Source organism: Danio aesculapii, chromosome 8 (assembly GCF_903798145.1).
Source record: "Danio aesculapii chromosome 8, fDanAes4.1, whole genome shotgun sequence".
NCBI classification, from domain to species: Eukaryota; Metazoa; Chordata; class Actinopteri; order Cypriniformes; family Danionidae; genus Danio; species Danio aesculapii.
Window position 1 is genome coordinate 45181137 of NC_079442.1, and position 12699 is coordinate 45193835.

At 35.9% G+C, this 12699-nt stretch overlaps 1 long non-coding RNA gene across 1 annotated transcript; it reads right to left on the reverse strand.

The window, feature by feature from the left end:
• Positions 1 to 5597: 5597 nt before the first annotated feature.
• LOC130234166 (uncharacterized) lies at positions 5598 to 10582 on the reverse strand. The gene is made up of 5 exons (XR_008838267.1): positions 10392 to 10582; positions 9416 to 9469; positions 8883 to 8950; positions 7781 to 7868; positions 5598 to 6204 (listed from the first exon to the last, which is right to left on the reverse strand). It is a non-coding gene; the product is annotated as an uncharacterized LOC130234166 (long non-coding RNA).
• Positions 10583 to 12699: the final 2117 nt, after the last annotated feature.

A 12699-nucleotide genomic window follows, 5' to 3' on the forward strand; every position in this document is an offset into this window, starting at 1 on the left:
TAATGTATGCATGTTCGTTAATGCAAACTTTATAAATGCTTTGGCAATACATTTGTTACATTTATCATGCCAATAAAGCAAGAATTAAATTAAATTAAATTAAATTAAATTAAATTAAATTAAATTAAATTAAATTAAATTAAATTAAATTAAATTAAATTAAATTAAATTAAATTAAGAGACATTTTTAATACTACTACTACTACAATTTACTGTGTTTACTGTGTTTACTGTGTTTTTTTAAAATATACATGTATGTTCTTTTATCTTTAATGTAAACTCTATAAATGCTTTGGCAATACGTTTGTCATGCCAATAAAGCAATTTTTGAACTGAATTGAGAGAGATTGAGAGAGGGTTGAAATTGAGATAGAGTCATACACATGCAGCAGTCATAAAAACTCCAGCATGTTTCTTACATGAGGAAACCTGAGCCTCTGCCAACTGGGCTGAGTTTTTAATCCAGTTTTTAGCCAATCAGGTTGTAATATGCTGGCGCTTTCCGCCTGCCACGCTCTCTCCTCCATTTCTCCTCCCCCTTTCACACACCAACCGACACATGGATAATGTTGATAAAAGAAGGGCCTCACAGCACCATTTTCAGGCATATGCTGAGCATGACGACCTGCTGTGTTTACTGCAAAAACACACAAAGAGTAACACTCTGAATGAAACACAACATGTAGAGAAAAATAGATAGTGAATTGTTGAAGATTGCATTTATGGGTATTATTACGTTAAATTTTTGACATGCACATATGCTAAGTAGATGCATAATTCTTTAGCATGGATAATTTTCAACATATTATACATTTTTGTACATGTTAAATGTAAAATTTAGTTGATTTTGAGAAGTATGTCTATTTTTCCCACATTTATTGATATTTATGATTGAAAACTCAATTATATATGTTCATTATTTTTGTCCAGTTTTTTTGGCTATTTATTAACACTTATAAATGTAATCTTTTCTACAAATATTTACATAATATTCATTCTTTCATTTTCTTTTCAGCTTAGTCACTTTATTAATCTGGGGTCGCCACAGTGGAATGAACCACCAACTTATCCAGCACATGTTTTACGCAGCGGATGCCCTTCCATCTTTCCATGCCCTTCCATCTCTGGGAAACATTCATACACACTCACTCACACTCATACACTACAGACAATTTAGCCTACCCAATTCACCGGAACCGCATGTCTTTGGAATGTGGGTATTTTACGAATAAAACTAAATTTTGTTTTTAATCAAACCCAGTTGAAGTCAGAATTATTAGCTCCCTTTTTCAAATATTTCCCAAATGATGATTAACAGAGCAAAGAAATCTTCACAGTATGTCTGATAATATTTTTTCTTCTGGAGAAAGTCTTATTTGTTTTATTTCGGCTAGAATAAAAGCAGTTTTTAATTTTTTATGGAACATTTTAAGGTCAAAATTATTAGTCCGCTTAAGCTGTAATTTTATCTCTAGTCTACTGAACAAACCACCGTTATACAACAACTTGTCTAATTACCCTAACCTAATTAACCTAGTTAACCTAATTAAAAACCTAAAAAAGTGTTAACCTAATTAACCTAGTTAATTCTTTAAATGTCACTGTAAGCTGTATAGAAGTGTCTTGAAAAATATCTAGTCAAATATTACCGTCATCATGGCAAAGATAAAATAAATCTGTTATTAGAAATAAGTTAATAAAACTATTGTGTTTAGAAATGTGTTGAAAAAAAATCTTCTCTCCGGTAAACAGAAATTGGGGGAAAAAAATAAACAGGGGGGGCTTATAATTCTGACTTCAACTGTAACTATAGTATAAGTCCCATACCAAGATGAAGTCTTATATGTATATACATACATTTAATAACTAGCATGTAAGATTTTATTTCAGTAACACTGGAATGACAACATTCGAATACTATACAAAAATCACTCCTATACACATAAACACATAAGAAATTCATGTTGATTTCCTTTGTGGATGTTAAAATCAGATATTCAGACAAACCCACTGACCTGAACTCTTCATGAGGCTTATGAGAAAGCAGAGAGAACGAGAAAAAGGTTACAGGATCCCAAATATGTCCCCTTAGCTCATGTCATTCCCTATCTAAATCACACACATACATACACACAAACAAACACGCACACAGAGACATAGACACACACGCAGAGACACACAAACGCACAAAACACAGACACACACACATAGAGATATAAAAAGACACACAGATACACACACACGCAAACACAGACAGACAAATACACAGAGGCACACATGCACAAACAAATACACACACACGCACAGAGAAACAAAAAGACATACAGATAGACACACACACACACACACACACACACACACACACTCACAAACAGACAAATACACAGACACACATGCACGCACACACACACACAGAAACACAAAGACACACATGCACAAACAAACACACACACACACCCATAGAGAAACAAAAAGACACACAGACACACATACAGACACACAAACAGACAGAGAGACATACACGAAAACACAGACGCACACACAGATAGACAAACACACAAACAAACACACGCACACAGAGACACAAAGACACACGTATGCACAAAGAAATACACACCCACAGACAGACGCACACACAAACGCACACAGAGAGCCACACAAATGCACAAAACACAGATACACACACAGACATACTCTTAGTCAAACAGACAGACACAGAAAGACACACACACAAACACACACACACACACACACACACATAGAGAAACAAAAAGACACACAGATACACATACAGACACACAAACAGACAGAGAGACATACATGAAAACACAGACGCACACACACACACACAGATAGACAAACACACAAACAAACACATGCACACAGAGACACAAAGACACACGTATGCACAAAGAAATATACACCCACAGACAGACGCACACACAGAGAGCTACACAAATGCACAAAACACAGGTACACACAAAGACATACTCTTAGTCAAACAAACAGACACAGAAAGACACAAACAAACACACACACACACACACACACACACACACATAGAGAAACAAAAAGACACACAGATACACATACAGACACACAAACAGACAGAGAGACACACACCAAAACACAGACTCACACAAACACAGATAGACAAACACACAAACATATGCACACAGAGACACAAAGACACACAAATGCACAAAACACAGATACACACAAAGACATACTCTTAGTCAAACAGACAGACACAGAAGGACACATAAACAAACAAACACACACACACACACACTCACAGGTGAAACACAGCTCTGGTGGTCTTTTGTTCTGTGCTGTGCACCTGTGTTGCTCTAATGCTGCATAATAGTGTTGCTGTCAGCATGTGAAGCTCTTGAAATGTGACTGTACTAATGAATGCTGCATTACCACACGCGTCAATGGCTTTGCCTTTTAGGTTTGCATCAGCCATTTAACACCTCTTACCTGCGTTATTGTTCACCAGCATAAAGGAGATTTAATAACATCCCAATTTCTAATTACATTTAAATATTGCTAATAGTAATACTAGCTAAAACTAATAACTATCACTGTATTTCATAAGCTGGTTTATTACATACACTTTAAAAAGCTATTACAGTATTTTACCGACGCTAGGACACATTTCTCACACTTTTGCAAAACTCTTCGCACAATGTCTCCTAACCGACTTTCAGCTTGGCAAAGCACTTCATTTCACATTCAAAATGCACTACCAAAACACTTTATAAATAAACCCATTCTTCCAGAACACTAGCAAAGGTTGACAGGCCACAAACACACTTTGTCACCCACAAAACAATGAGCTAAAAAACACTAACATGGAGCATTACAGTGTTTTCTTGTGTAAAACAAGGACACATCTGTTTATAATTGCAATATATATTGTTTATTTGCGATCTATCATATATTTCCCTACTGAAAAAAACAGCTTAAACCAGCCTAGGCTGGTTGGCTGGTTTTAGCTGGTCGACCAGCCTGGTTTTAGAGGGGTTTTGGCCATTTCCAGCCTGGTCTTAAGCGGGTCAAGCTGGGAGATGACCAGCTAAATCCAGCTTGACCAGCCTAGCCAGGCTGGGAGCCCAGCCAAAACCAGCTATGTCCAGCTTAAACCAGGCTAGTCAAGCTGGTTTTAGCTGGTCATTTTCCAGCCTGACTAGCTGGAAATGGCTGGAAACCAGCCTGGAAATGGCCAAAACCCCTCTAAAACCAGGCTGGTCAACCAGCTAAAACCAGCCAACCAGCCTAGGCTGGTTTAAGCTGGATTTTTCAGCAGGGTTGCGATCTGCAATATATGTTAGTGGAATGAATCAAACATGATGGAGAATTCCTTAATGTTTTATGTTGTTTATTTAGTTTTATTTTTTGCACTAAGTAATTCCAAAATACAAAAATTTGTATACACACCGTCCACTGATACAGGTACAATAGTAATGCTAATATACTCGCTCTTCTCCATTTGGCCACAGGTTCTCATCCACATCACATCTTATGTCATCAAGGGCAGTGTTTCTCAACTGGTGGGTCGCAACACAAAAGTGGGTCGCGGAGTGTGTGGTCAAAAAACAACAACAAATGTTTAATTTTTTACTTATTTTGCTTATACGGACTTTAATTTTGAAATGCGCGCGCAACAACCGTACCGATTGACATGTGAAATTTCATTTAATTATAGCAACAAATATGTCGGAACGCAAGTACGACCCCAAATATGTGAAGTATGGATTTACGTATATTGACGACAAAAAAGGCTTAAAACCTCAGTGTGTCATGAGTAGTGAGGTGCTCTCACAAGAGAACATGTAACCTTCTAAATTAAAACGACATTTCCCAGATAGCAAAATGACTCCGGAACGGATCCGCGGCGAAGGTGTGACATGATCCGCGACGGATACGCAAAACGGGTCCGTAATGGAGTCCACTTGCACACCGCAACGGATCCGGAACGGATAAGAATTCCGGATCCGATCCGGACCCGTTTCAGACCTTACCCGTATCCGCTAATAAAGCTGTTCATCCGGCCCGGATCCGATCCGGACCCGCTGATAGAGTAGCTCATCCGGCTCGGATCCGATCCGGACCCGTTGATACACTAGCTCATCCGGCTCGGATCCGATCCAGACCCGCTGATAGACTAGCTCATCCGGCCCAGATCTGATCTGGACCCGGACTCATTGATGAAGTAGCTTATCCGGATCCGATCCAGACCCGTTCATTAGTAGATAATTTGGTGCTGATACCCTGAGTTTCCTAATTCAAAACTAATCTGGGCAAAACTACCTAAAGAAATATCTAAAATCTATAGAACATTAGACAATAAAAACTTGATATTTAAAATGTCTGTCTTAATCATTCAAAACGTCTAAATCTAAATAAATCCTTTTAGCCAATCACAAAAAAACTATAAAAATAGATATTTAAATAGGGTAAATATGTCAGTAATGACCTATTATCAAAGTTGTACTACGTATACACTGAACAGAACAAATAAAACACAATGAAAAAATTGTACCGTTAACTGGTTTACTTCATAAAAGCATTTTACTACATGAAAAAGAGTAAAAGGAGATTAAAAGCAGAATTAATTATAGACTTTGCTGAACAGAATGGTACTATTTTAAATGACCATTTCAAAGAGTTCACTGTTGAGTCAAGATACTGACAGTAGGGCAACTCCTTGAGCTTCCCCTGTCTGCTGCCAGGTTGAACCATTGTATCACATGTTAAACAATGACATCATTAGTGGCGGCGACGCAGTAGGTAGTGCTGTCGTCTCACAGCAAGACGTAGGTAGTGCTGTCGTCTCACCAGTCGCTGGTTCGAGCCCCGGCTGGGTCAGTTGGCATTTCTGTGTGGAGGGTACATGTTTTCCACATGTTTGTGTGGGTTTGCTCCGGGTGCTCTGGTTTCCCCCACAGTCCAAACACATGCATTACAGGTGAATGGGGTAGGCTAAATTGTCCGTAGTTTATGAGTGTGTATGGATGTTTCCCAGAGATGGGTTGTAGCTGGAAGGGCATCCGCTGTGTAAAACATATGCTGGATAAGTTGGTGGTTCATTCCGCTGTGGCGACCCCAGATTAATAAAGAGACTAAGCCGAAAAGAAAATGAATGAATAGATGAATCATCAGTGGCGGCATGGGAGACATGGTTCTTTCTCACAGCACCTGTAACACACAAGCAGATATTCTTTAAAGGGGTGGTCCACTATGATATGATATTGTAAACTTTAGTTGATGTGTAATGTAGCTGTGTGAACATAAACAACATCTCTGAATGTAAGACACTCAAAGTTCAATGCAAAGGGACTGTGACATTGAAAACAGCTCTCACTTGATTGGCTGAAAGGTACGAGTTGCCTGCTTCTGCCAGAACAGTCTCAAAAATACACATTTTTCCCCCAATTTCTGTTTAACGGAAAGCAGATTTTTTTTAACACATCTGTAAACATAATAGTTTTAATAACTCATTTCTAATAACTGATTTATTTTATCTTTGCCATGATGACAGTAAATAATATTTGACTAGATATTTTTCAAGAAACTTCTATACAGCTTAAAGTGACATTTAAAAGCTTAACTAGGTTAATTGGGTAGGCAGGTTAGGGTAATTAGGCAAGTTATTGTATAACGATGGTTTGTTCTGTAGACTGACGGGGAAAAATGGCTTAAAGGGGCTAATAATTTTAACCCTGAATTGGTCTTAAAAAAGTAAAAACTGATTTTATTCTAGCTGAAATAAAACAAACAAGACTTTGTCCAGAAGAACAAATATTATCAGACATACTGTGAAAATTTCTTTGCTCTGCTAAACATCATTTGGGAAATATTTAAACAAGAAAAAAAAATTCTAAGGGGGCGAATAATTCTGACTTCAACTGTATATTTATGCCTTTTTGGAGTCAAACAATTTGGACAACGTTTAAACAAAATTTTAGACCTCGTAAAAATGTGATTAAGACTTTTAAATACCTTTTAAGGGCCTTAATTTGATACTGTAGCTACAGCTATTTGCGTTTATTTGACAGTAAACCTAAAACTGCTCAATTTACAGCACAGGTTATTCATTAAAGACATAGCAATGTGACTTTCTGATTGACTAGAAGACCATTTTAACAATAGGGTATATGCAGAAGTATGCTAAAGGATTTTAATTTGTCAGTAACCTGGGCTAAGTGCTTCCAGTGAACTGTATGCCATTACAAAATCAGCACGTTTAATCAGCGTCTGTTTTCTTTTTTTGGTCTCATTTTACGCTTGAGCAACTAAATGAATGACAAAGTCTATTTAACTGATTGTATTTTAATTCATTGCAACATCGATGCTGTAAAAGGAACCGTATAAAATGGAAAAAAGTCACATAAACCGTTCACCGGAAGTTTATTAAACACTAGTTAAACACTAGCTCTGCATATACCCTATTAACACAGTATGTTTTTTCACTCCTAAGACTGACATTAAAAAAAAAAACTTTTAACAGTAAAACACTGTAAAAAATTCTAAAATGTCCCTCTCTGTTGTCATCTGAAAGTCAGTCAAATTTGTGCAGCCATCACTAATTTGTTAAAGTCGTTTAACTACATCTATGTGTCCTCCTACTTAAGGCAGAGCTAGAGACAAGAGCAGTTTTCCTATTCATTTTATCTAAAAGAAATTTTACAGGAGCACAAAACAGATTACAACCAGTAAGTTATGGAAAAGAACCAAAACTTGTCACTTTAGACTTAAAACTATTAAAACTTACTTTACTCTAGCAGTTGAAATAGTAAGATGACTCCAACAACAATTCTGAAATGGTCCAACAGACTGGCAACACCTGAATTAACTGTAAGCTGCAACAGAAAACATACATGCACACAGTATCTTAATATGATTTTGTATGATATGAAATAATGATTTGAAACATTACATAGGGAGGAGCAGCATATATGTAAAAATTTAGGCTTAAACCGAAATAAGCTGCAACAGAACACACACAGCATCTTGCAATGATTTAGTATAAAAAATAATGATGTAAAACATAACATGGGGAGAAGCATTAGGCCTGTCACGATATTTATTTTTTGTTGTACGATGTATTGCACCAAAATATATTGCGATACTTATTTTATTGTCAATTGAAGATTATTTTAAGCCACTTATTATATGACAATAACAAAACAATTACACACACACACACACACACGCACATACATATATTGTATGCATAATGCAAGTACACTCTTTCAAAAAACAATGAATATTTTATTCTTTAGAATGTTTGATTTAATTAGTCATTTTAACAGTTTAATAATGATTCATTGGAACCAGAATGTGAAAACATATCGTAAACAAATAAATAATAAATGTTAAAGAAGTGCAAGGTAAAAAATGACAGAGGCTGCGATATCTGCTAGCAGATCTATTTTCAGCTGTCAGACACCCGCATAAAAATATACTATAGTAATTTATGGTAAATACTATAGTGTTTTTTTTAACCATACTGACACTGAAACCTCGAGTAAAGATAGAGATGTTGCACAATCAGCTAAAATGTTGTTAGAATTGTTTTTATGTATGGGCGATATATATTGCATCATCAAAGATTATTGAGGTCATGTGTTGTGCGATAGGTCAAGTATTGATTATTGTGACAGGCCTAAGAAGCATGTAAAAATGTAAGCATAAACCAAAATAAACTCAAACTAGTATCCTATACCAGAACCAAAGAATTGTGATTAAAAGTGGGTTTTCTAAACTCAAAATATTGGAATGAATCTTTTTCAATTGCACATTTATTACATGTTAAAAGTTGTAGTATATACCATTGCCATTATTTAACAAAATAGCTGTCTTTCAAAACTTACATTACTCAAATGGTTGATAAAGGTGAAATGGCCTCCAAGAAATTGGCAGCACTTGAACGAACTGTAAGCTGCAACAGAAAACACACAAACACACACAGACACACACACACACACAGAGACACACACACACACACAGAGTATCTTAATATGACTTTATTATGATATAAAATAATGATCTGGAACGCAACATAGGGAGGAGCAGCATACATGTAAAAATACAGGCATAAACTAAAATAAGCTGCAACAGAACACACACAGCATCTTGTTATGATTTAGTATAAGAAAGAATTATGTAAAACATAACATGGGGAGAAGCATAAATGTAAAAATGTAAGCATAAACCAAAATAAACTCAAACTAGTATCCTGTACAATATCCAAAGTATTGTGATAAAAGTGGGTTTTCTAAACTCAAAATATTGGAATGAATCTTTTTCAATTGCACATTTATTACATGTTAAAAGTTGTAATATATACCATTGCCATTATTTAACAAAATAGCTGTCTTTCAAAACTGTTTTAATCTTACATTACCCAAATGGTTGAAAAAGGTGAAATGGCCTCCAAGGGACTTGGATGAACTGTAAGCTGCACAGTGCACACATACAGAGAGAGAGAGAGAAACACAAAATTATCATTTGAAATAATTATCTAATAGAATATATTTGTCAAAATATAGACAAAATTAGTCTCAAACTAAATGGAGGTGGGTGTAAAAGGTAACTTTAGGCCTAAACGTTAGGCCAGGGCTATTCAAATAGTTTGTCAAGGGGGCCAGTTCATGAAAAGCACCCCAACTAGGGGCCGGAGAGATATGACTTGCAATATGAATGATGAAACAACAGCATAAGAGCTCATATGCTGTATTTCAGCTCCTTAAGACACTCACGTTGGCTTTTTCTACATTAAAATGTTAATATGTTGTATTTTAAAACTAAATAATATCAGTTTATTGTACAATATGCTTTTTTTACAAACATATTCAAATATTTTATTTTAAAGCACAACAAAAGCAGTGTATAAGTGGGATTATTCTACATTCAGACACATTCTTATGTTGTGTTTTAAACTGCGTAACAATTAGGGAGGCAACTATAATAGATATTATAGTTAAACCAGTGCGTGTGCGTGTTAGCCTTGGTGTAAGTTATAAATTCGGCCCGCGCGCCGCCAATTGAATAGCCCTGCGTTAGGCCTTGTCTCGCTATTTTGCAGGAAAGGGGTGATAAATTACGATAAAATAGGCGCTCACTACTGCATTAAAAACCAAATAGGTAATTCAATCTCCCCCACACTAATAAATCCCGTCCTAATAGCTTTAACGTTACTCAAAGTTATTTACCAAAGCTATTTTTAATGTTACTCAAATGTAGCGATATGCTAAATACAAATGAACAGCTAACTTTAGCTTATCTTGGCGTAATTTTGAAATATCAATCATTTCAGGATAAAAATAAATATCAAACAAAGCAATAATGATTACATGAGTGCACAGATAAAACATATTTACCGTTTTTCCGATCTGCGGGCTCCTGCTACTTCATTCTGGCGACTACACTCTGTGACCGCGACCGTTGAAATGGGCGCGTTAGATCAGCGCATCCGCCCAGGGTCTGTTGCGAGCCCACGAACTGACAGTCCGCCGTTCGGAGGCGGGGCATATTGTTTGCGAATAGCCAAACTGATTCTGACAGCATAGCGGAGCTGGCGGCTTGAGGGCGGATCCGCCCTGGAGTCTTTTGCTATCAGGGTTAGAAACCAAACATCACAGTTGCAAGGACAAACCTGTGAACTATTTTCAAAGACCACTTTAGGAGCTAAGGGCATCACAAGTGCATACATTTTGTTAAATGACAGCAATAAAATATTCTTTATTTGGAAGTCTTGGTGATTTTCTTATGATGGATCTGTCACTACTTGTGTACGTTAACAAATAAATACAAACTAATTTCAATTCCTAAAATTATACTATAGTTCCTAAAAATTGGGGTCGCGGCTTGATGACCATGTAAAAATGTGGGTCCCATGGCCAAACCAGTTGAGAACCGCTGATCAAGGCAAGGCAAGTTTATTTATATAGCACATTTCATACACAGTGGCAATTCAAAGTGCTTTACATAAACAGGAATAAAAGAAACAAGTATACGAGAAATAAAAACAAATAATAAAAATGGTAAAAAATAAAATAAAATATCTAGGGCATTACACCTAGGAAAGAATCTTCTGGCATGCCTGATCCATCCCTGGCAATCTTCTTCCTCTTTCAGCCACTTGTCTATTTCTGGCTGGGTCCATGTTTACATCACAATACAAACCTATTCAGCAGTTGTCTCCTTTTGTACTGAAATTGAAAGAGTAACACCTGTGCAGATGTTCATCTACAATGAGAATCAGCTGTGGCTGCTTAAACTGCATTTTTAGATTTGAAATATATTTCATTAAAATATTGCTGTTGAATTTTGCTTTCTTATTCAGTTTTGCATGATGTTGTTGTTTTGAACATGAGTTTTGAAAGTAGTATGTAAGCACGTGCAAAATGTCCTGTACGCACAAAGATTTTTGGCAGTCGTTGTGTCTGAGTGAAAAAAGAATTCATCAAATTTGAGAGATGTAGTCACTGAATGCATTTTGTGCCAAAACAATGATAATTGATCCTCAGTTTAGCCCACATAGACTTCTGTTGTGCTCACTGTGTGAAGATTCTGCAAAGGTGACCTAAGTATTGAAAAATGTGTCCTAGCGTTGGTAAAGAAAAAACTGTTGTTACTTTACTTAGTTTTTTTTTCAACTGCTTACACCTTTTCAAAACAGGGTCTCCTTTTTTTAAAACTCTACACACAATTCTCAAAACTGCACACATGAAATGCAGAATGCCTCACATTTCCTTCAAAATGTAGCACTGCATTCAAAATGCCAAAAATTCACGTCAGAATGAAGCATTCACAGCAAATAGCAAACACGTCTTTCATATTATAACACTTTTGTATATAGCATGTAAACACTTTTGTTCTAAATCTAAAGCTCTTTTCTCTTTCATAGGCTTTTATCTACATTCAACACAATGTTCTACAGTGACAGTTATCTGCTGAGACCAGTAACAGGTACACTGTAAACACCAACGCCATGAAGAAACAGAAAATATTCATTAGGCCAGACATTACTGTTGTATACAAAAGCATACAAAAAAACGATAAACATTCATTCATTCATTCATTCATTCATTCATTCATTCATTCATTCATTCATTCATTCATTCATTCGTTCTGTTTTTGGCTTAGTCCCTTTATTACAGTTTTTTTCCAATTGCTAACACACAATTTTTCAAACTAGTCTGGTTTCATCAAAATATTTAACACAATTCACAAAACCACACACCCAAACTGCGAAATACCTCATATATCCTGCAAAATGAAGCACTCCATCTGAAACTACACATAGCATTATCAAAATCAAAATTTGCATGAAATGGCACACACTTCATTCATATTACCAGATTTTTGCCTAACCAACTACACACTGTTGGGCATAATGAAAAGCACCCCTAACTTTAGAATGCTTTGCCATAATACTAAATATGTATCAGATTGTTCACATGCACAGAAATATTTGCAAATAGACGCATACATGCTGTTGTAACATTTTTTATTGATATTTATTTTATTTTAATATTTGATTTATATTTATTTATATACAGTTGAAGTCAGAATTATTTGCCCCCCTTTGATTTTTTTTTCTTTTTTAAATATTTCCCAAATGATGTTTAACAGAGCAAGGAAATTTTTACAGTATGTCTGATAATATTTTTTCTTCTGGAGAAT